General features: G+C 41.5%; 1 protein-coding gene across 7 annotated transcripts in view; it reads left to right on the plus strand.

The window, feature by feature from the left end:
* ARID1B (AT-rich interaction domain 1B) overlaps window positions 1–24653 on the plus strand; it is a 322498-nt gene that overhangs the window by 101528 nt on the left and 196317 nt on the right. The window lies entirely within an intron of this gene.

Genomic DNA, 24653 nt, shown 5'->3' on the forward strand with positions numbered 1-24653 from the left:
CCTCTGACACATGGCACTATTGTCAACCCTTAAAAATAGGGTAATAACTTTAAAATGCCATGAAGATGTTTATCTCTTTGGCACCTAGGAGAGTACATATGCCACAAATTCTGTCTTTACATGATGTTAAAACATGTATGCTTCAGGAGAAGCTATGACAACTGGTGTGAGAAGAGCTATCCATTTGCTTTGAACTAGTATTAATTTTGACAGTTTTTCAGGGAAGCCTTTTTTAAGTAGACTAATTTCTCTGAACAGGTCTCAAAAGTGAACAGTAGCAATTACTTTTAAAATAGTAGTTATTGGACATGGAACTGTTCTGGCAACAACTAACTACTTCAAAAAGCAGAAATATTTAAAAGAACTTTTTACCTCAGCTTTTAATAAACAGTGTTTATAAGGATGGATAGAGATAGTTATTTATCAGTTAATGTTCTAATTTGCCTGTGTTTTTTTCTTAAACAATTGTCCTACTTTTAATCCATACTCTGTTCTACCTCCATCATCATGATATCTAAGCAGACTGTTGGGTATTATCTGTGTCCCTAAGTGTTTGGTATATTTAGTAGCTCATTATTATTCTAGGTATGAGTAAGCTGGCGTGGTATTAACAGTGAATATTAACTGTTTGGGCCATGTAGCTTACACTGTAGGTTTGTCCTAAATGCTGTTATTCACACACTTCACTACTGAAAAGCTTTAATCCATAGATCACTTACATACTGAAAAACCTTGCTGTTTGGACAGGGATGAGAGGTATTACCATTTTGTGTTTTGTTTTTGTTCCATATCTTAATACAGCTGTAACCCTTCACATACGGTGACATTGTTTTTTCGTAATGTTAGCAAGCTTCCTCATACTTCCAAGGAAAAATGCCTTAGAAATTAGGAATAGCCCATACGTTCATAGTATGGTGAGCATGATGAAGACTTTAATACATGTATAGCTCTGTTGGGGGGTGAGGATAGCTTGACCATATAAATAGTTTTTTCTCCCCTTGAGCAAGAGATCTGTGTTCAGTTTTCAGCTGCTTATGAAAACCTCTGATCGCTATTCCTCACTTAGCATTCCTAGCTCTAGTGTCAGTTTGGGATGCTAAATGTGGCTTCTTAAACTTGTTTTCGAGATAATGCTGTTCTTGAGGGTAGTCAGTAAGCCGTCTTTGTATATTGAAGCTTGAAGTAATAGTGGTGTTAAGCTTTTAATAAAATTTGGTTATGTTTTGTTTCACGGTATTCTGATATTTATACAATTTGCCCGTTATCTTTTTATTTCTTAAGGGCATTGTGTAAAGTCACAGCAGCTACATAGTGAGCTTATGCGAATGTCTAAAAACAACAAAAGAGATGTAACACTAAATGCTGAATGGTGTTCTCTGATGTGGCTTTGAAAAAAGAGTTTCCCTTTGATGAATTTGAAGAGGAGCTGGCCACTTTCTGCAGCACTGAATGCTGACTTGCGTCATCCTTTTGGAGAGCTTTTTTTTTTTTCAGCAGGTTTGTGTCACAGTAAGCACAGCTAAACAGCTCAATAGTTGTTCCGTTTCCTTCACACGTTGTATATAAAAGTCCTGGCATGAATGTTCCCATAAAGTTCAAAGCAGACAAATTTGTAATGTGGGTTGGTAGCAAATGGCTACAAACAAAATATGGCTTTATTAGCTACTTCTAATGGCCTGTCAGATTCTATACAATGCTTGCTTTCCTTCTCCTAAATGCTCTGATATCTGAAAGGTTTGACCTGGAGGTCTTTAACCATGTGGAGTCACTGAGAGCCCAAATGAAAAGTTGCACAGAATAGTGCTCCGAGCACTTTTGTTGGGGTCACAATTAGAAGGAAATCTCAGGCTTTTGAGAAAACATGGGAGTTAGGTACTCTGTGAAGGAAAGGAAGTAATAAACAGAAACTGTTCCCTCTTAGAGTGGAGGAATAAAGGGGAGAAGCCTGAATGCAATTGTCTGGAGAACAGCTACTACCGAATATATTTGCTGAGATTTAAGGGATAATAGCCAAATACACATTTCTGCTATTGTGACAAAGATAGAACAGACTTACGGGAAAAACCTTCCAAATGATATATCTGCAAATTTGTTGTTGCAGTAAAGGAGCTTATGTCAGTATAGGCTGTGTGTGTCTGTGAAGACTAATACTTTGTTTTGCCTTTAATGAGTAATTTTGTAAATGTTCTTGTTGGATTGTATTGATAGAACGAAGGGCGGAAAACATGGGTGAATTTAATTTTTTATTGGCATCAGTATGAAAGCAGTTTCAGATAGACATTGGTTTTTTTTTTTTTTTGCCATTACTTTGCTTTATTAAGGTCCTTTTTTGCTCAGCACCAAGCGTGGTTGTTGGAGGCGTGAGGTCAGACGGCCTACCCAAGGTTGCCAGACTTTTGAAACGAGGGTTTCTGCCGATTTCTTCTTGTTGCAACCTGTGGGTGAGGTTCTTGAGCTGTGGTAAGTCCGGGCGGTTGCAGCCCTGCCGTGTGCCCTACCACCTCCTCCACCCTCACTGCCTAGCTCAGAAATAATCACCCTTCTTATTTCTGGGTTAGTTTTTGACTGAATCACTGTAATTGTGTGAGCATCCGTGGTATCACGGTGGGGGAGATGGGAATGTATAGGTACAGAGGGAAAGGGGAGAGTGGGACTGCCACAGCTTTGGTTTTAGCCACGTCCTAGAGGACTGCATGGTCTTCCTGGAGGGGTTTGAGATGCTGTCATCCCATCAGCTGAGACGTGGTGGCAAAACAATGCTCTTAGTCCTGCCCCACAGCAGTCACCGGGCTCTGAACAGGCAGAGGACGGCTCGATCAGAGTAAGCTGTAGTGAAATCACAGCCTCGGCCTTGTAAGCTAGCTTGGGTGTTGTATCGTCCCTACTGGAGGTCATGCCGTGTTGGAGGTGGAAGGCTGGATCTGGAGTGGGGGGAACTGCTGCTTTGACAGGTCACTTGGACGTCAGTGCTCACACATTAATTCTGATATCACATTTTCACTGGGTCTTTTCATGGAGGTGGAGCAACCTGTATGTGACACAAAGCAACAGCGAGCATGCTGTTCATATACGTGGAAATGCACGGAAAGGTTTGGGAATCCACACTCCCTGTCTGATGTCCAGAATATGGAGTAGATTGGAAAATTGTCTCCATCAAGAAGAGTTGAAAACAGTTTCCAGTATAGTTTGAGTAACTGTAGTTAAGAGTTAGTAGGAGATGCCTCTTCTTTTCTCAGAGGTTAAACTGCTGGGATGAAGGACTCTGGTGACATTTATACAGGGCTTAGTTCAGTAAGCCCTGATCATGGCTGAGGGCGTGGGCACTACCATGATGTAAACATTAATTACCACTGTAGCCCCTCTGGTAAGGAAAAATGATCATAAAAAGAGAGATGGTACAGCAGCAGTCTTACTTTGCAGACCATGTCAAGGTAAGCAGAAGTAGAAAACTGGATTAAAATAAAAGTGATATTTTAAAATCCAGGATGTTGTTTCTGGTTTAAGAAAAAAAGAGGGGGAAAATCTGTAAACGGATCCCTGGTAACTCACGGGAGGTAAAAGCAGTGTGCAGTTGATAGAGCTGTGGTAGCAGTTGTGTCCTGTAGCTCTGTGCTATTTGTGTCTCCATCTGAAAATAACTGGGAGTATGTTAAACCATGAACAAGAAGGAAACACATGTAATACTTGTGAATTAAATTCTCCATTGTTTTTGCACCAAGTAGGATAAGACTGGTGTGCCTCTTTCCCGCTTTCCTTTCTTTTTCTGCAGTGTTGTAAAATAACTGAATGATCTTGTTTTCCTTTGTTTGGGTCAAGAAATTTTAGCTGAAAATTGTTACTCTGTGAAAGAAGATTATTGACTCAACAAGCCTTCAATTTTCAGTGAATAACACTCCCACCCTCTAGCTTCAGGAACATGTGGTGCATGCATTCTATTTTAAAGTACAGACTGTAATTTAAAACTGAGGCAGTTTGATGCCCCACTGAACTTTGTTTAAGCCTGGAATAAAAGGAAAAAAGCCTCAAGTTGCAAAGAAGTGACTAAGCTTTCTCAAATGCTTTTCTTAGCTGTTATGCGTGGAGTTGGAAAAAGTTGCTATTTTCTCCAAGTCATTTTAATTCCAGATCAAGCGCGCTTGATCTAGCTTGTTTCTCTTTTCTTGCCGTTCCATGTAACAAACCTGTTGCTAGAATAAGCCTCATGCAATCCGTATGTATAGAAATACAAAGTGTATGCATTTGAGTGTTTCTGAGGTGCAAAACATTGGTGCTGGCGTTCATACAGGTTCTGGACATGACCTCCTGTGTATGCCCTGGAGTAGGTGTGAACAGTGGGCCGAACTCAGGGCAGCTTCACTGAAATAATATCCCCCATGATATTATAGGAGGGATGAGCTTAGCTTTGTGTGTTTGTGACATTGAAAATCTTGGCCTACACAATGCTCATGCGTTTTTACATTTGACTTTGTGGGGGCCAGCATTTCATATAGGTGATCAAACTGATTCCGTCATAGAGTCAGCCTAGATATTCATTTTTAAGTCCTATTTTTGGGCAAAAGTACTATCAAGGTAGTGCAGAGCAGTCCTGAGCTTGTTCTGTGTGTGTAGTGGTAAAGTGGAACACTGAAATTAAAATAGTTGATTATTGAATTTAGTAGTCTTGCTATAAAAATTAAGCTTTTTAATGTGAAGAGACAGTCCTGTTGTTAATCATTTGTGTTTTGTGCTTTACGGGATTGCTTGGTTTTGCTTGATAGGATGATCAGATTTATATTAAAAACAGTGCTATGGCTGCTATTGAAGTATGAAAACTAATTTCATTAAGTACTGTAAAAAAAAAAAAAAAAAAAGCTTGGTTATTCCATCAAGTTTTCAGTTCTCAAAACATTCTGCATTTATAATGGTTACATTATCCCTGTAACAACAAGATCACTCATTTAGGATCTAAGAAAATTTAGAAATGCAAAAAGAAATGCTTAGTCTGACCTCTACGTGAAACTTACTTGGGAAACCTGATAAGGGATTATAGATCCCAGTAGTGGATAATGTTGCAAAAACTTGTATTTAAATAGGCCAATATTGTCCTAGGTGGAATATTAAAGTATTAGTAGCTTTTTCCTGCAGTGTTTTTTTGAAGCCATTAGGAATTGCCTCGATGTGCTTTTTGCCTCCAAATACCAAGGCAGTATTGATTTTGACTCAAGAATTAAAGAAACCAGATCGAGTCTGGGTGGTTGAAGCCTTTTTCCCATCCAGCTGTTCCCTCCCCAGAGGCTGCCACCCACAGAGCAGGGCAACTGGCACAACATGGGGGTGAGCTGCAGCCCCCCGCCTTACTGACACGTGCAGGGCCCGGAGCTGCTGCAGCACAGGCGGCTCTGCATGCACGGCCCAGAGGTACCCGCCTGCTGCACCAGCTGTCCTTTTGGCCTGCCTCAGTTTCCAAGTCGATCCCTTCAGGTTGTGGATTTGGGAATCTCATTGGAAAATGGCCGGGGCTTTGGATTTCCTGGGGTGTGATTGGTTGATATTTGGATTTGGTTTTGTTTTTTTGAAATATTTTGCACACTGTGTGTACACACAATCGTATAAAGGCGTGCGTGCCTCATCTGTTCGGCTATTTGTAAATTTTGAGTTGATAGCATGCTATAAATTCCAAAGCTTAATATATTCACTGGCCCATATTTTTTGTTTATGCCTGTGTGAACTTTGGGATTGCCAAACAGAAAGTAAGACAAAAGAGTATTACTGGAATACCATTTCAGGAAGTACCTGAGACACCGTAATTGCGCCTTTTTTTCCCTTTATTTTTACCACAAGTACTCCTGTAAGATAGGATATTTTCTTCCTTCTAGAATGACTCCTTTACTTGAGCTCACCAGCTGTCCGGAGAGGTGACCTCAGCTTCATAACCTTGACTAAACACAGTGCCTCATTCCGGCCAGCAACATCTGAAGCCTAACAGTAGATGCCTTTTCTTTTTCTTCTGCCATCCGTCCCTGCTTACTTGGAATGAGCTGGCTTCTGGTGCTATTGTTGCAACTCTCCTTTTAAAAACAAAACCAAAAAAAAAAACATGACTAGGCTTTGATCTGAGGCTCGCTTCTGTGCAAGCAGGTGTTGGTGCATTCACGCTCATAGTGTTACGGTTTCACAGTGCTTTTCTACTGTTGATGGTGTATCCACAATTGCTAGGGATTTGGGTACAGCCACAGTGCAAATGCTAGGTGTTTGTCATGTGCTACTTGTTTTGTAGTACTATGCTGCAATCCCAGTGAAGTCGGCCCTGTAATGTGAGACCGTTCACATGTTTTGCTTTATTTTTCTGAAGTTTGAAAGTGTTTTTAAAATTTTTCTCAAATGTGCTTTCTGGAAATCTAACGTCTTCTGTAACGCTTAATTCTCTTCAATTTTCCTTCCTTTGCTGGAGCTGCGTTAGATTCACTATGAAGTCATCCCGTAAAGAAGACTATTCACGATGGCTTTTGTAGTCTATGCTGTGTGCACTGTGATGCTCTGCAACTTACTGCATCAATTTTCGTTAATGCCATACAGATTAGTAGGTGCCATTTCCCCGTAATTCCAAACACAGCTCCAGTCCCACAGGACTGAGGGTCCCCTTTGAATTGGCAATGTCATTTCAGGGGGTGAAACATCCGTAACGTGTTGAAATCAAGATGGAGAAGCTGGTAACATCAGGAGAAGGGTACTTTCAGCTCGCAGTGTTTAGGCTTTTGATCTCTTTCCTTCCATGCAAACAATTGCAGATGACCCTTTTAATCATCTCAACCTATGAAATGAGACTTATTGTGCTAAATTAGAATGAGGACCTGAATTTTGATGCACATTTGAATAATTGCATTAGTATAGAAAAATATGTCATTCTGGATCATTTATTTCACATCTTAGTTAAGTGGCATGAATTTATAACGGAACATGTTTTTTTTCACTTCTCAAAAGGAAAATTCTCTTAACAGTGTGTCTTCCACTATATTATTGAAGCTAACGTTTGGGAAGTAATATAAAGATAAGCATACATGAGATTATGTATTCATATGTTTGCATGTAATAATACATTATGCATCTGTAAGCTTTAGAAAGGTTTGCTGAATACACAGCAGTGGACCTAGTTAAGAGAACAAAGCTTATTTCATGTCATAGCATCGTAAGACGTATGCTCGTGTGTACATCTATATTACTGTAAATGATGAACAGCTTTTGTATAAAAGGTAATGAAAGAGGTTTGAAGCATTCCTGTTTTTTTATTAAACTGCAAACTTGAGAGTAGCCAGTACTTATTTTCCACAAGTATGGGAATAAAGGAACTGAAAGCGATCTGAGATTTTTAGACTCACTTGTAAAATCAAAATAACTTTGACAGATTATATAGGTATATAAAGTGGTGTATGGATTAAGTGCACACCTTAGCCCTAGTGAACTTTTACGTTATGGGTTATAGCAATGCCAAGTGTTATCCCTCCATTTTAGACTTTTATAGTGAACTGAAAGCCTTACCATACTGCAATGGAAATGGAAGAAAAACTCCAGATTCTCTTTCCCTTGTTTAATTTACAGACCATGTCAAGATTTTAATAATAGTGCTTAATGAAAACTTTATAAAAGCCTAATTTTTCCCCATCCTCTTTGTTTATTGTATCATTAGATGCCTACATGAAAGTAGGAAAAAAAGTTCTTCAGTGCAATTTTCAGCACAGTTCTTCAGGATTTATTGAAACAGGGCTATAAAATTGTAGGATCTGTTTTGTTTTGTTTTTTTTTTTTAATAAGTAAAATCTCATAGTTGTGGCTTCATTTGGATTCTCTCTTAGTCCATTTTCCCTCCATCTTCACTCTTTTCCTTTGTTTTGCTTGTGCCTTTACAGAAGGCTTAGGAAGACTGTATATACACCATACTGGTGTTTTTAAATGACTGCCGATTCTTCCGGTGTGGCTCATTAGACATCTTGTCCTGTTGGAAATCACAGTAACAGCCTTTTTGTTCCTATTCTGAGGTATGACAAAGTACAGATATTTTTTTTTTTGGCTCTGGAAGACTTCATCTGCCTCTGGCCAGAGGGCTCTTTGGCGGTCGGACTGCAGCATGGGGTGCGAGGGCCTGTTTAGGCTGCCCATGGAGCAGCCTTGCTCAGCTGCAAAGAGACAGAGGTCACATACCAGATCCCATGAAAGGCACTTCTTACATATACTTACAAACACATCAGCTCTTTAGTCTTTTGCTGGTTAGATTACAGAAGAACCTGTCCAAAAAAAAAAAAAAAAAAAAAGCGAGTAGTGGTTTCTAGTGCCTGCTTTTTAATGCCTGTTTTCACAGCAGTACAGGTCAGATTGAAGTAAATCCTGTGGAACCTTTACCTTATTTTTGCCAGAAAAATGAACTTTCCCCTCCTGTATAATAATGTTGATTGCTTGACCTCCATTTCCATGGAGATGTGGTCAGAGGGCTGTAGTCAGCTAGCCGCTCAGGGTGAGAGCTATCTTCTGTCACTTACGGTGTGCAGTGACACTACAGGTTTGAAATGTAATTAAAGCACCTATAGGCTGACACTCTTTTTTTCCTCACCACCCACATCCATGAAAAATGTAATTTGGAAACAAAACATGAACAGCTATGTGAAGGTTTTTAAAAAATTATTCAGTTATAAAAAAAAAACAACCCTTCTCTTATATTTAGTCTTTAACTTTGCTAGAAAAGCAGTCCTTGTTTAAACTAAGACATTGTGCATAAGCTCTGTGCGTTTGAATTTATCACAGGCTCCAGATTCCTGCATGCTCTAAAATAGATGCCATGGGCTCAGTTTTGTCAGAAGCCGGATTTTGTAGCCCCCAAAGCTTGTGCATTCGTGATTAGCCAAGGGCAGATCGGGCTGCTTAATGTGTCCCACCAGCTCTGTCTGGGTTTGCTGGCTGGGTTCAGGCACCCATCCCAGCCTCACCAGGTGGGTGACCAGACCTAACCGCTGCCCCTCGTTGCATCGTGGATGGGGAGAGCACGGTTCGGTGCCACGAAGGGCTGTGCGTGGCTGCTCCTGTGGTGAAAAGGAGCCAGCAGTGTCCTTCCTGCTGTGGCACCCGGGACCTAGGGGGCTTTGAACGCTGCGGGGTGGGAAGCAGAGCCGTGCTCCCCTGAGAGGCCTGGGCGAAGCAGGCCGGATGAGAACATTTTGGGGCCATTTTTGCTCGGATCTGCACATCTGAAAGCCTTCTCCTTCCCTGCGAGGGTTTTCCTCCACCGAATCCATCTTGCGCGTCGCCCGGCTCTTTGAATTCAGCACGAACCGGAGCGGCAGCCCTCTCCCCACGCTGCGTCCCCACTACACTCTCAACCCGGAGCCCGGCGGCCCGGTCCCCCCTCTTCCCCCGGGGCTGCCCCCGTGCCGGCGGACATGGCGGCGCCGCCTTTGAAGCCGGGCGCTCCGGCGGCGTTGCCAGGGCGACCGGGCGGGCAATGGCCTCCGGCACCCCGCGCCCGGCCCGGCCCGGCCCGGCGGCTGAGGGGCTGAGGGGATAGGGCGCAGTTCGCTCTCCCAGCCTCGCGCTGTTAAATGCGGAGGCTTTTCGCTTTTTTTTTGTTGTTCTTCTCTCCCCTCCTTCGGTTTATGCATTATTAACAGCCGCTTTCCTGTTTTGCTTGTAACGTTTTATGGGCTTTTTTTCAAACACGTAGTCAGATTTGCTCGGTTGCTCCTCTGTTCGCCGGGACTTAACCCCTTCTCTCCTTCATCTTCACAAACTCGCAGGGAGGCCTCAAATGCTTCCTACTGCTCCCATTTAAAACGTTAAAAACTGGAAAAGGATTTTTTAAACTATTTTTTTTTTGAAGCGTTCTGGAAAGCAGCACAGATTGCTCAGCTTCTGGCGTTTCACTGAAGTCAGCACGCGTGAGCCTCGCTGCAGCTGCGAGGGGTTCAAACCAAGCAAGTATTTTGGCTGGGCGCTGTAATGGCTGTGCCCGTTTCATCCCCTCTCCATGGCGTTACCCCCTTCTCTGCATATGCAGAGTTTTGTTAGCAGCCTTCAGAAGAGAAACACCTCGTGGCTGGCTGAAAAACTGGGACCAAAAACCCCAGAACAATTCCGGGGATGTGCTGTTTACCCCCATCACCTTCCTCTTTAACACAGAGCTGGCGACGTGCATTTAGATAGGTAGAAATATTACAAACACAAGCTGCAGGCTTTGTTTTGCTTTTCCAGAGCTCTAAAATATAGCTTTCATTTTAGTCTCTAGTAGGAGGCATATATCCAAGGGCTGTCAAATGCTGTGGATACAGGGATTCAGTTGTCCCTGCAGACGCAGTCCCTGTACAAAAACTTGGAGGCTAACAAGCAAGCCTAGCATTCATAATTCCCCCTAGCGCCCTCATTTTTAGGTTCTGGGTATGGGATTGTGTATTTGTTATTACAAGGAGGTACTTACCGGCACCTAGAGGACCTTGCTTTGTCTGTCTGAATCTAGCCCAGATCCTGCTTCCCCAGATACTTCAAAATGCATCTCAGGAAAAAAACAGATGTTCCTCAATTTTTGTCTCTTTTCTTATTTTTTCAACAACGTGTAGTGATGTTGATATGAACAATACTTCCATCTTCAACGCTTGGTGTCTCAAAGCACTGCATTTGTTTTTTCATGTAGCTCTTTTGTGTGAAGCCAACACGCACCCTCAGTGCTGGTTGGAACAACTCAAGTAAATCCATTCCCTACCTCAGGGAGGCTCTGGGATAGATGGACGATGGAGAGTCACCCTAGCTCCTTGGCCACCCGAGGCCAGCACAAAGCCAACTCTACTCTTGGCCTACAGCAGCTATGGGCTGTGTCACAGCCTAACCTGGAGTCAGTGTTTTGTAGTGTTGTAGAACATGGCAATAATGTGTTTTTAAAAGTTTTTTTTTTTAGTGTATACTTTTTAAAGAATGTTTAATCTACTCTGCGTGGATATTGTACTGTACAGCTGAATATATTAAATAGGCTGGACTGGAGGTTTACTCTCATCTCCTGGCGTTATGGATATGAATTTCATCCTTTGAGTTGCATTCCCCTTGAATGTGCAAATTTTGGAAAAATTAGAGAAAACAGTTTACATTCCATTAATAAGAAATTACTAATTGCTTATAAAACAGGCATATCTTTATCTGCACAGAGCTTTTCAAAGTTGCTGCTTAATCTTTCTTCTTTTTTAATCACTAAACAAACATGTCTCAGCAGTCGCTGCATGTGAAACCAAAACCTGGACGTGGACAAAAAGCAAACATCCTACACTAATTTTCATTAGCATATCCTATCTCCTAGAACATTTATTTTTTCATCTCCTTGTAAATTGATTTTTCACATGCTTGTGACTGATATTTGAACTGTGTGTTTGTAGTAACTGACTTCTATAAAAGCTAGGTCCTGGATCTCCCAACATGAATATATTATGGAGGTGACCTAGTGGGCCTATAGTTAAGGTTGCATGGAGTTTTCACTTAAAACAATGTTTAAATCCCTTAATTAAACATTAAAACTTGCGCAAATTCTCAAACATGGACTGTTTCAATAAAGAGGATAAACTTTAATTATTTAGGTACTCAATGTTCTTCTTAGTGCTGTATTTGCAGAATTCAGAACAACTTAAAATTATGCCTTCCTCAGATTTTTCCAGAGTTCCTAGTATTTTCAGCTTCTCCATTTTCTTAAATCTTTTGTCTAAGCCATTCATTGATGCAAGTTTTCATATCCTTGCTGGCTTCACAGAACCATAAAAATTTACATAAAATGTTTTAACAAAAAGCAGTTCGGTTTTATTTATAATAATGCACAATACAGAAGAGTGTATAGAAGATACAAGTTGAGAACAGTATACTGGTTATTTGTAGCTGATAGTAGTCTTTTACACCAGTGATTTGGAATCAAAAGAACAGACTGGAGAGTCTATTAAAAAGAGAAATACCACATGGAAGCAAAATCCAGATCTGTGCCTAAAAACTAGTAGCATCTTTTCTGTGCAGAGGATTGTTTCCAAATCAGTCAATTAACAGCAACTGCAGTAGTCCCAAACTGGTGTAAACTCCCCTTTGCTTTCCTCTATCTACTTATGCCTTGAGGGCCCAGTTGAAACTTTGCTGAAATCAGTCTTTCACTGATTTCCATAAGTTTTGGATTAGGCCAATTAATTCTTATGTTCATTCTGTCCAGTTGTCACCCTGCTCCTCTGCATTAACAGATGTTTTGAGCCTCGTTCTTTGGACAGGGTCTGTAAACCTACCGTTTCCATCTGTGCCTGCTGTACCTGTAGTGATCAGCGAGCACGGTTCCCATTGTTAACACTTGCAGCCTTCTGGCTGAGCTATAATCACATTCTTCAGCACAGGCGGAAGTCCTGCTGAAAACAGTGTATTTGCAAACAGTTCATAAATGAAGAAAAATTCCTTTAGAAACCAGTATTACACGTGTAAGTAGTGTCTGTATCCAGACTCCTTAGCCTCCAGCAATTCCTCTAACTAGCTGGAAATACAGACAAAATGGCCAGGAAAAAAAAAAAATTTCTCAGTAGCTTACAGTGTGTGGAAAAATTTTCATTTAGGTCTTTTAGGCCAGGATGTGTTTTCCCATCGTTTCCAGCTGACTGCCACTGTGGTCACGTATGCTTGTTAGTTCATGTCTCCTGTCCATTGAAACACTGCAGCAAATACTGTCTGCAAAAATGCTTACATGAGAAAATGTCGTTTCAGAGTATGCTAGTTCTGGAATTTTGGAAAATGCAAGTGCTATAGCCTGTGATTTCACACCAATACCATAAAAATTAAAAGTTACTTATCAGTTTGAAGAATTGCTTATTACTCAGGCATTGGATGAGGAGAGAAATCCACAGGAAGTTCTTGTTACCTCCACCATATGAGTAGGTTCTCAAGCTCTTCCAGAGTAGGGATTGAAATGCTGGAAGTGAAAAGGGCCTGTTGCAAGCTTCACGTGGAGAAAAGCAAGTGAGTAAGTGAAACAAGCTGCTGGGCCTGAAATGTTCCTTTCTTGGTGATGGCCATGCTTTTAACTGACTCTGCTGTGTGTGAGCAGACTGAAGCAACGCGTGGCAGGAAAGAATACATGAGAGAGCACCTGGGAGTGGAATAATGCAGAGTCAAACGTTTAAGGGTTAGAATCTTTGGCAGTATCACCATTTTTTTTTTTTTTGGGGGGGGGGCGAAGGGGGGCTGTTAAGCTGTGCAAATTCTCTTCATTTTTTTGGGGTGTGTGTTTGAAAAATAGGTCCAAACACACTGTATACATTGTGACAGTAAGGGGTTAAAGAGATGTAATTATGCATTCTTCAGTAAGTGCTCTGCAGTCAGCAGTACAGCAAGGATTTTATAGAAGCTTAAAAAAAAAAAAAAAAAAAAAAAAGAGAGAAGAAGAGATGACGGAGGGAGAATATGGAGAGAAGGTCAGATCCAAGGATTCTCCTAGGGTTTTCTCATGTTTGCTCTTCCTTTGTGGCTCGTTATGCTCTCTCCTGGTAGAAACAGAAGAAAGCATTATGGCCTGTTGGTTCCTCCTACTGATAATGTACATTTGATCTTTTTGCTTTGTGGTAGTGGTAGAGGTGAATTTATGGATTTAGTTCCTGAAGGAGTTCTGAGCCATCCTAGTGTCTGCCACAGTCCTTGTATATTCCCCAGCTCTTTTTTATTACAAGAAGTGCATTGCAGCCCTGTGAACACTGAACATTTCAACAAACACCCTTTTTCAGCTGCGGTTTACCCATTTTGTTTGAGAGGATTTGAATTTCCAGCAAACCCATCTACTGGGAACAGTTTGTTTTGGACTGTTTGGGAGTGATTCGGCTGGATGAGTGGAAGTTCTTGCACTCAGTATTTCAGACCGACCTGGCTGGTAAAGGTGAGCTTTCATTACCGATGACTTAGCTTTTGAGGTTCCAAGGGAAAAAGTAATTTATTTTTTTCCCTGCATTCCATGATTGTCCTTTTGTTCTTCCAGGTTGTGGGTTGTTCTGGAACGGCTGCAGTAGCAAAGCAGAGCAGCACTCAGAGCGGGCAGGACGCTGGGGGCGCGGGTCATCCCGCACTTCCATCCTGGGAGCTAGCCCGAGCTCTGACTTGCTGAGTCATTCAGTGTACCAGATCCTTCTTTTTTATTGAACCAATTTGATTTGCAGTTGGATTTCAACATAACAGCAAAGCCTTTCTGGGAGATATATGTGTGTTCAGTAACACAGTAGTCTGAAAAACTGTTGGTTTTTTTTTTTTTTTTTTTTTTTTTGCTTTCTCTTTCATTTGATAGAATTTTCTTCCTTTTTTTTTTTTTTTTTTTTTCGTACTTTCCCTGTTTAGCTTTTATGGGAAAGAACTGCAAACAATTAAGTGAATAGGATTTCCCTTGCCTCATTCTTTCCTGGAAAAAAAAAAAAAAGAAAATCCCGACACCTCTCCCCTCCCCCCAACAGCTCTTCTTTTGGGTTAAGGATCCTTAGACTTGCCATTGACCTTATCAGGACGGGCTCTTGCAATCTCTCCTGTGAGAGGGCAGGGAGAGTTTGCAAGTTTACATAGTGGTGCAGAGTGCCTGGCAGTAAGAGCTGCTGGGTTAAGTTAGTTAATTGCAAGGGTCTTCTGAAATGCAGCGTTAGCAAACAGTCTCTACCCCTAAGGACAACGGAAACTTTTCCTCCCACCCTTGTTAAACGCCGGTTTAAAGCTATTGATTTCTTTCCCCTAGAAAAATAAAAGTTAACTCCCATCATGCTTCTCCTCTCCTTCTCTCTCTTTTAACTTTCTTACTTTTTTCTCTTCTGTCTTTATCATTTTAACGCTGGAAAATTCTGAAAGGATTGCTGCGAGGAGGAAGGATAGCCTGATAAGTGTATTTCCTAAAGCTTTTGGCCTTTCAAGGTTTCTCTTATGGGTAAGGTTGAACTGTGCCTACATCTTGGATTGAGACGACAGGGGAGTAGTGTGTAATACTTTCTGCTTCCGATAGCTCTTTGTTGATCTAAGAGAGAGCACTTAGAGAGTGGTAGGTCATTTATGTGATTATGAAGAGCACTTGGTTCTCTCTTATTCAAGATGGAAAAATAATAGTTTTTGAATAAGAGGTCGCTGTCAAGATGACATTGAATGTGACTTCTCTTCCCTCTTCATTCCCTCCCCCACTAAAAGAAAAGCAGCGATGCTACTACTCAGGATAGGGCTACATTTTTCCAACTGCACGTGTCTTTTTCTTTTCTTCTCTTCTTTGTTCATTTTATTCCTTGCCGTTTCCTCTGCGTATAATGTTTATACTCTCTGATGGTGTCTAGGTATTTATGGTAACCAGAAATTTAAAAATAAATGTAATGCATGTAAGGTTTTGTGTTGTTTTAAGTGTTGTTTTTCCACTTGCAAAATTAAGCTGTGAATGTGTGATGTGGTATCTGCTTGGGTGACAGATGTCCATTCCTGAATGATGCTGTGTTCCCTTTGTGCTTTATTTATGGAGTGATTTGCTTCTAAAATAATCTCTTCATCTTTTCCAAACTACATTTCTGTATATGCTCTTTTCACATATGCCATCATTTAGGGTAACAGGCTAAAAACTGAAATTACTCCTAAATGCTTCATTTCTAAAGCTAATAATAGTGATATAACAGTGTCATTTTTGGCTTGATGTGTCCTTTTAGAAGTGGGTTAAGTGTGTAGTTTGTTTTGGCTTTGGTGTTTTCTGTGCATTTGTTTGCTGTAGCACTGCCATAATGAAATTGTATTTTAATTTCATTCATTTACCAAATGAAAAGACAACGCTAATTTGTCTTTTTTTCATGTTAGGTTAGCTTTAATACCTCAGAAAAGGAGCTGTAACCCCAAATTAGGATGAAATTGCCCAGAGTACAGAACAAAATAGATGTTTTATGAAAATGATTAACAGTTACTCTAGGGTTCATTTGTTTAAGCAGGTGTTGAACATCTGTCAATGCTCTGTTTCATCACAGATTTACTTTTAGTAAACTTCATGGTTTAAACTTGGAGAAGGGCAGGTCAGCGGAATATGTGTATTTGTAATTCCTTACAGCGGTAGACTTTTCAAGATTTTCTTATTTGCACTCTAAAATCAAATCTCTATGAAGCATGTTAAGATTTTCACGTTTATCTGTTGACACATTGAAAAGAACTCACTTGTACTTTTGAAATAGTGTTTTTTTGGAAAACCAAAGCAATTTTGGAGTTGGTTTGTTGAAAGACAATGCTGGATCCTTTGCTTAGGTTTTCTTCACTTCTAAACTACTAATTTTATACAGTATATTTTTGAAAAACTATGGGTATTAGAAATGAAATATAATTTAAATTTCTGATCAAGACATCAAAGTTAAATAGGAAGTGTTGAAAACTGTCATGATTATTAGTCAACCATCAGAAAAAGACAGAATATTGGTTACAAGCCTGAGAAGGAAGGAAGAGTGATGCCATTGGTCTTGGGTTAGCAGGCTGTAGGAACTTACGTTAGCTGGACCTGGCCTCCCATAGGCAGTAATTTCACTTAAGTTCAGTCAGAGATTTAGGATTTTTTTTTGGACAGTAGTATTTGATGTTTTCTTTCCTACCTATGAAACCTCAGGAGTAGCTGTGGGTACAGCTGTCTGGTATCGAGCTGTCAGCACCGACCAGGGCAGTTGTGCTGGCTGCCGCACATCGCTTCTTACTGGGGTGCTGGCTGTGCTTGACCTGTGAAGCTAGCAAGAGCTGCCTTGCTCACAGTTTTGGGGGAGATCCACTCAGTTCCTTTAGGACGTTCCTTCCCAGAAACGTGGCCTTGCCCTGTCAGCAGCAGCTGGAGCCGTTTGGTCCCTCTGGTGTCGGGGTGGGACAGGACGAACGTTTCGCTCCTGTCAGAGCAGGCCTTTGAGGAGGTTCTCCCTGTTGTGCCCCGCGACCGTGCTTCAATTCACATCACCCCGCAGGCACAGAGTGAGCTGGATTCCTTCTGGATGAAATGAAACTGCGAAAATGTGCCCCAGGAGCCCACCCAGTGGGCTGTGGGTGCTCGGTGCCAGGGCCAGCCCCAAGCAGGGCGCTGGTGCCGGCACGGCCTTCCCTCTGCGCTGCTGCTCAGCGCTTCACCTCGCGTCCAGAGCCAGCGGCCTTTGAAGTCTTTGAGTGACTTCCATTGGCTTTAATAGGCTTTGTGGCAGGCTCTAATGATTTGGTTGTGATCTGAAAAGGGATGTGCAGAGACTTTCATATAATGAGAAAATGTTACCTTTTAAAGAGCCGGGTTCAAACAGGCTGATGATCAGTTCTCGAGTGGAAGTGAGCTCCTTGCTGTCTCCTGGAATCCTTTTGTCCCTGTCAAAAAAAATAAAAAACTCAGAAAATTAGTACTCATTTTGCAGGTACGGTCTGGGGTTGAAATTAGCAGAGGAGTTTTAGGTCATGGATTGAACTGCACTGACGAGCAGTGGAGAGGTTTGCACAGTACAACTCTGCGCCTCTCAAAATTGCGCGGTGAGCCCCTCGTTCTCGTGAGCGGTCCCTTTGTTCACGGTTTTGAAGTAAAAAGGCAGGAGAGAGGAAGGAAAAACCAAGCTTAGTTCACTCGTACTAACATTGGTCTGGGATAAGTAGTGTCTAGGACTAAAAATCATGGCTAACTAAAAATCACAAGTTTGTTTTTAAAGGAGGAGGTGGAACAGAGGCCATTTCACTGTCCTACTAATTGAGTAACGAGACCACCAGTTCTTCCTATGTCCCTGTGTCTTATAGGTTCTCCTCTAAGTTTTCTCTCTTTTCCAGAAATGTTGCTCAAATAATTTTGTGTGTAATTACTTTTTTTTTTTTTTTTTCTCATGTAAGGTATTCTGTTTGATCAGTATCCAGAAAAGCTTTCTTTTCAGCATCCTCAGAATCCTTTCATGTGAGCTGGGAAATCAATTTATGGCTCTAACAAATTAATGTGGACAGCCTGGATCTGTTGAACTTCTGCTTCTTCGTTTACTGTATTATTTTGTGTACTAAATCTGTCTTCCCTAAATTAAAAGATCGGTGTTTTTTTTCCTTTCCAAAACAGGTGTGTACTGTAATAATCATGTTCAAACAATCTAGTAATAAATGGCCAGGAACAAAGCGTAGCTCCATTTCATCACTGGATGCAGGGATCTAGTAGTATCTGTATTTACAATTACATGCAATAGCATGTGTCTTCCTATAATGGTTCATCTTAATATTTTTATTTGTACATGTTTTGAGGCATGGAAGAGTTCCTCTGAATGTGCAGTGGGACTGATTTATCGCAGTGATCATCCTTGTTTTACATCTGTGTAATTACTTTGAAGTCACTGAACTTACGCCGATACAAAATCGCAGGAGCAGTGAATTAGGGTGGCTCTTTTGATGGAGCTTTTTATTCTGGTTGAAATATTTTACGGATCCAGGTGAGGACGAAATGTTGTACTGAGCTGCGAGATGTTTTCCTGATTGGGTTCATGCTGCTTATCTGTCAGCACTTCCCCTTCTTAGAAGCTGTATTTAATGCGGTTGTTTCTGCTTGCCTTGGAAATGCAAAGGAGAGTTAGTTGTTTGTATGAGAGGAGAGTTAAATCAAAATCCCTTGGTTTCTAGTGCCGGCTGTAGCTGAACAAGGTGGTTCTGTGCTGTATTTTTGGTAGAAGCATTATTCTGTCCTTCATCTTCAAGTACAACGGTGAGCTAGCTTCAATAAAATAAAAAGGCAGAGACCTTCTTTAGACTCCTCTCATTTTTCCCGTGTGCTCAAAGCCATGAATTAGCTTGCTAAAAGGGAAGCATGGGGCGGCATTATCAGAAGGTGGAGGGTGTTGGTGGCGTTCAGAACCAATAAATGCAATGTGTGTGCAGGACGTGGGGTGTTGGAGCCTTCATTAGCTGGTCGCAGCGCTCCTCTCACCTCTGAGCTGCAGACCTTGGTGCTGAGGGTCACAGGCCAGCTGAGAGCTCGGGCTCAGCCAGCCCTGCTGCCCGCACCTTCCCTTCCCTGCCTTCCCGAGCCCTTCTGCCAGAGGAAGCAGCCCCCATCCTTCACCCAGGCCTGGGCAGTGCTGCTGGGGGCAGGGGTTCAGCACTGCGGTGGACCCGGCCACTGAGGTGGCTGTCCCCCTGCACATCGGGCTGGGGACGGCAGGTGCTGAGCCTCATTGGGAGAATTTATTATTAGCTGTTGCTGATGCTTTAGAGACCACTCTGCTTACCCGCCTAATAGCCAAATGCGAGCTAATAGTCTGTACAGGCCATTGAAGCCTAAAATCCTGCTAATTCCTTCCTCTAATGAATAATCCCTGATCTCTGTATGTGCCTTGACTGCGGAAGGGCTAATTATGAAATTCATTGTAAGGAAAATTTAGAACTCGTGATTTCTGTGACTGGGGTTTATAAATAAATAATGCGTCTGCGTGTGTACGGTGTACACAGTACAGCTTTTGCATGGAAAGTTAAATATCCCTGAAGATATTTAGTTAAAATAAGTGGGACTGTAAAGCACTTTATTGCTCGTTGGATTAATCGCTTGCAATTTAGGGAATGGGCTGCCCATTCCACCCAGAAATGTCACTTGTAACCCTGAGCAGAGACATTGGACCTTCTGCTGGTGGGTTTGTGTAAATAGCTCGGGTGAATGAAGCTGTTCCCCTCTGCAGGTGAGTAGGTGGGATTCGGAGCGGGGCCCAAGGAGCCCCTGAGCTGGTTTCTGGAGACGCTGTTGCTCTTCCGTGCAGACTATTCAGAGCACATGTTTCTGTGGCACGTCCAGAAGTGTAAGAGGATGGTAAATCTGGTTCTTTGGGTTTAAGGAATGCTTCTAAGAAACAATTCTAGTGAATCTTTTCATCTGAATGTTAGAAACGGGAGGAAAATATCTAAGCAACCGAAGTATTGGGGTAGAGATGTTGCATAAATTATAATGAGCACCAGAGGACACAGGATGTGTTCGTTCCCAAGCTGCATGATTATTTCGTGTTGTGAAGGGTTAGCTTTTCAATTGCAAAGCTTAATCACTTTTCAAATGAATATTTCATAACAGTTATTTTTTCATCAAATACACAACGACATGCTTATTTTGTGCCTCATGTGGTAGACATTAGTTTTCAGCAGCTTTAAATTCCTTTTATTTCCCCTCATCTCTTATTCTTGTTTTCAGCCGTGGATGGGCAAGAAAATATTCTTGAATATGTCCTGACGAGTGGCTAACAGATAGGAAGAGCCCAGAAGTTTTACGACTCATAATCACAAATTCTTAAAAAATTCTAATGTCATTGGTGCTGAGTGCAGCTTACATGACTGATTTAAGATATTTTGAACGTAATCTAAAATGAAAACACAACTGTTGGAGACCTCTGCCTCTACTAGAAAATGCTGTTTAGTGGTACAGCACAGCTGTAGTACTCATTACTTTTTGTTCCTGGATGATTAAAGTTATCATAAAAAGACAAGAGGCTGATTATCCTCAGTACAGCTTCTTCTTGCTGGAAGAGTTGTGCAAGGGGGACTCTGTATGGTTAATATACACATCTATACTGATCTGTATATAGGTATTTGAGAATTGCCCTGGCTTAGGGTGTATTTTGGATAGTAAAGTGGTGATGTGCTTGCTGTACTACACATCCTTTAGACCCAGAGTTGGGGGAGTTTCTGCAGCACTGCTGTATTGTCTAGTGGCTCCTTTCTAGATCTCTTGAGTGCTTTAGCAGATAGATGAAAATTAAATCAGCTTGGAGGTTTGGAATTATACTAATGGGCCAAACTGGCTTTGAAAATAGGAGAAATGCAAAGCTGACCTTAAGGCACCCTCGCTGCTTTTTCTGTTCTTTTGTTCAAGAATTTTTTGGTACTCACCTGTCCAGCCTGTTGTTCAAAATTAAAATGCAATTTTCTTTGAAGTATGCAATAAAAGAAATATTTATAAAAATATCAAGTGTTGTTTTGACTAGACAGAACTTACTCTTTTCGTCTAGCTATTTTGTTCTCATACCTGAGAACGTATTTCATTGTGTACTTTGAAGCATACAAAATACAGTATTTCTCATTTTTCCTTCATAACAGAATATATCAGTCTCATTTTATCATTTATATAAGAGACAAGTCTGGAATTGAGAGTAGTGCAATGTGTTGCATCTGCACCCATGCATACTAAAACCCGCGGTCTGAGTGAAGACTGAAGTCCTCAAAGCTATTGATGCTCTTTCTGGAAGGACTATTTCAGTGGATTTTCTAGCCACATTCTGGTCTATATGGAGCAATTGTTTGGAATTTCAGCACATTCAAGTCTTGGATGGTCTGTTTCACGGCAGTTATGTCAGGGTTGTCTGTCCCATATTCCCTAGAGTTCTTCCTCTTTTCCTTTCACACGTAGCTTATTTGCCACGATGGCCTGTGTTATTTTCTTCAGTCCAGTCCAGGACCCGCAAGCTCCTCATGACACCATCGCTCTTGTCCTGTGTTCCTGCACGTGCGAGGCACTTCCTTCTGTCTTTTGTCCACGTAGTCGAAGTTGACTGTGGGATCACATTAAAAAGCAGTCTTTTTTTTTTTTTTTTTTTTTTTTTTAACGTTCAGTTCTCAGTTAATACAGAAACCTTTGAAAAAATGGATTCTTTTTGATCAGTTATTTTTGAAACTGTGGTTGTCTATATTATTAAACATTTTCTGTGCGTGAAATAAATACCTTCTAGATGTCTCAGACACGAATACTCTTCCAGCCAAGTACATATCTATCTGATAAAGGCATACTGGATCTTTCAACTGTGTACTCTGTGGTTAGTAGACATAAGCCACAAGTACGTAACGTACCATTCCTGTATGTTGTCACACTAATAATTCAGGTTTCTTTAGAATTTCAAGTTCTTTAGTGCATAAAACAACCTGTAAAATAGCTGCCTTGCTGCTAGGAATTGGATGGTGTTGGGCTGTTGTTGTGAGTGCTCCGATGCTGTAAACAAAGTAGATGTTAATGCATGTGACCTAAGAGGGAGGGAGCTGACCTGAAAGCACTAGTGAATTTCTCCTCACAACAGTCCTGGGAGGTAGGAAGTAATATTATTGCTATCCCTGCTGAGTATCTGTGGCACGGAAAGATTGATTGATTTGCCCGAGGTCGGGGAGGAAGTCAGAGGCAGAGGTGGGATTGCATCCAGACACATTCTGCATCCCGTCAGATGCCGTCATCACACACCCCTAACCAACCCTTCCCGGCTCATGATTTTGCTCCTTTGGCAAGGTGCCCTCATGGTGGTGTCTCTGAAAGCCTTACACTGCCTCGCTACCCAGTGTGTGCTTTGTCCAGAAAAAAAAAAAAAAAAAAAAAAAAAAAAGATTTTTAGGGACCTCAGATTAAGTGCTGTCTGTTCTTTCATATCTATTAATTGTAAAATCACAGGTCATTATGCTTTGTTTCATTGACTAAATCAGACTGCTGAAAATGCAGTATGAGCAAGATAGGTATTTTTTTTCCTTTAATTAATATATTTTTCCCCCCGATGTTTTTGTGGGAGAGAATTCATCATAATAAATGATTAAACTGTCAAAAGAATATTAGCTGCCAGTGGCCGGCTGATCCATTATGTGCCTTCGTGCGCTGGGAGTCACTGCGCTGCGCGGCGAGCCGGAGATGCGGCTGTCCGAGGGGAGCGCCACGGTGACCATTAGCAGCTGATTAAAAGGGAAGCGTATGCAGCGAGGAGCCGCTCATAAATTACGTCGTTCCAGCTGGAGTTTAGCCGTGCAACGGGGCCGCCGGCATCCTTATTTGTCCATTTGGCATCTGAAAACGTGCGTGCAGCGCGAAGCACCAGGTAATATTCTGCGTGCGCCCCTGCCCGGTACGTGCGCCGCGCTCACATGTCCCTCGATGGGCCCGCTGAGACGAGGCCACGCGGAGCAGCCGGCAGTGCGAGCCCACGCCTTGGCTTGCCCCCGAGGCGTAGCTAACTGTTCCTGGGCCGTACCAGAGGTTTGGTCTTTCCTGTCCAGGCACTGAATGATTTGGCCACGGGGAAATCTGCATGAAGGCTTTGCAGCTCGTGGTCAAAGTGGATTTTCAATCGCTAGCCCAAGGCGTGCGCTTAATATACGGAGCGCCTTGATGTGGTGCCCTGCTTTGCCACAGACACTTTTGAACCTCAAAGAAATCTCCTAACACTATAGATGTTCGAGAACAATAATGTTGAATGATTTTTTTTTTCTTCCTTCATTCAGTATTTATATTCAGTCTCCCTTTACACGAAAAAGAAAGTACTGAAAAGTTACATGAAGTGAATTCCAGTCAAAGGTGTTTAACGTATGTGAAGGAAATGAAGCTTAGATTTCAAGCAGTGATCAATGAAGTATAGTATTGTGTGATCATTACCGAGCAATAAAGCAGGGAAGGAATTATCACAAGGATGTATGTGCCATTCATCATACCTTTTTAATACCTCTTTTTCTTGCTTGCTTTCTTTTTATTGTCTCCTCTGTTTTATATTCTTTGATCCTATATTTGGTACCAAGTTCCCTCCTCCTTTCTGACTCTTTCACCTACTGTTACACAATGCCAGCTTACAACGGTACTTCAGGGGGAGAAAGTCTGTATAGTACGTGCTTTAAAACTTTGGATAGAATTAAAAAAAACCTTCTGCTTCGGGTTTTGCAAATATTATGAGAAATACTGCTGTGCTGTCTTTATTCCGTGTGCCGTAAGAAACGTGGTGCCTTTGCTGAAAAACAAATGTACTGAAAAATAGAATAAAATGTCAGCATCGTGTTTTTGTTCTAGATTTGCTGTGAAAACTTATATAGAGCCAAAACATGCTGTACCGTATTTGCTAAGGTAGGACAATGGAGGGAGGCATCTGGGTTTCTTTAATTCCATTTTCTGGTTTTTCCACTGCAATTCTTTGTGTCCTCTTTGGTGACCAAGATCACTGAGGTTTTTTGCTGTGTATCATGTGAAAGTAATTAGCTTACCCATGAGTTGTTGTGTATGTAGCAAGGCTTGAGAGCCTGAGATGAAAGGAACGATGCTATAAATGTGCTCTTACGGCCTCTCAGGCCTGTGTTCTCCCCTGGATTTATTTTGGCACGCTTCACTCAGATCTGCTGCAGGTATTGTCCAGCGAAACTGGACATCAGTCAGTATCCTGGCAGTCCTTCTGCAGAGGCAGTGGGGCAAATCATCATCCATTTAGGGCTTGCAGCATAATCTTAAGCGATGCCTACTGTAATGTAAATGACTCGAGTTTGTTTGACAATGAGCAAATGCACAGCCCTGTTCTCAGAAGGAAGGGTGACTCAGCCATATTCCTGAATTGATGTATCAGACTTCAGTGACATCTCACAATTTGACAGCAGGCCTATTAAGGAGAAAAATAGTAATTTCTCGTTCCTGGGATAAATTAGTAGTTAGTATTATACCCTGGAAGTTTTTTCTTCTGGTAAATAACATTTAAAAGATATTTACAGCATCATTTCGAATGAACAGAACTTGGAGGAATCTGTCTCAAAATGTTCTTAATTAAGATGCTAAGAAATTTATCTCGGTGCACTGTGCAGATATTCATCAGTGTAGGTGGAAAATGGGAACATACGTGATTAGTGATAGTATTTTACCTTTAAACATCGAAAACTGCTTAAAACGAAACAGTATTAAATCCCTTGTGACTCCCAAACAATGTACC

The sequence above is a fragment of the Aythya ferina genome (assembly GCF_964211825.1).
Source record: "Aythya ferina genome assembly, chromosome: 3".
In the NCBI taxonomy this organism is placed as follows: Eukaryota; Metazoa; Chordata; class Aves; order Anseriformes; family Anatidae; genus Aythya; species Aythya ferina.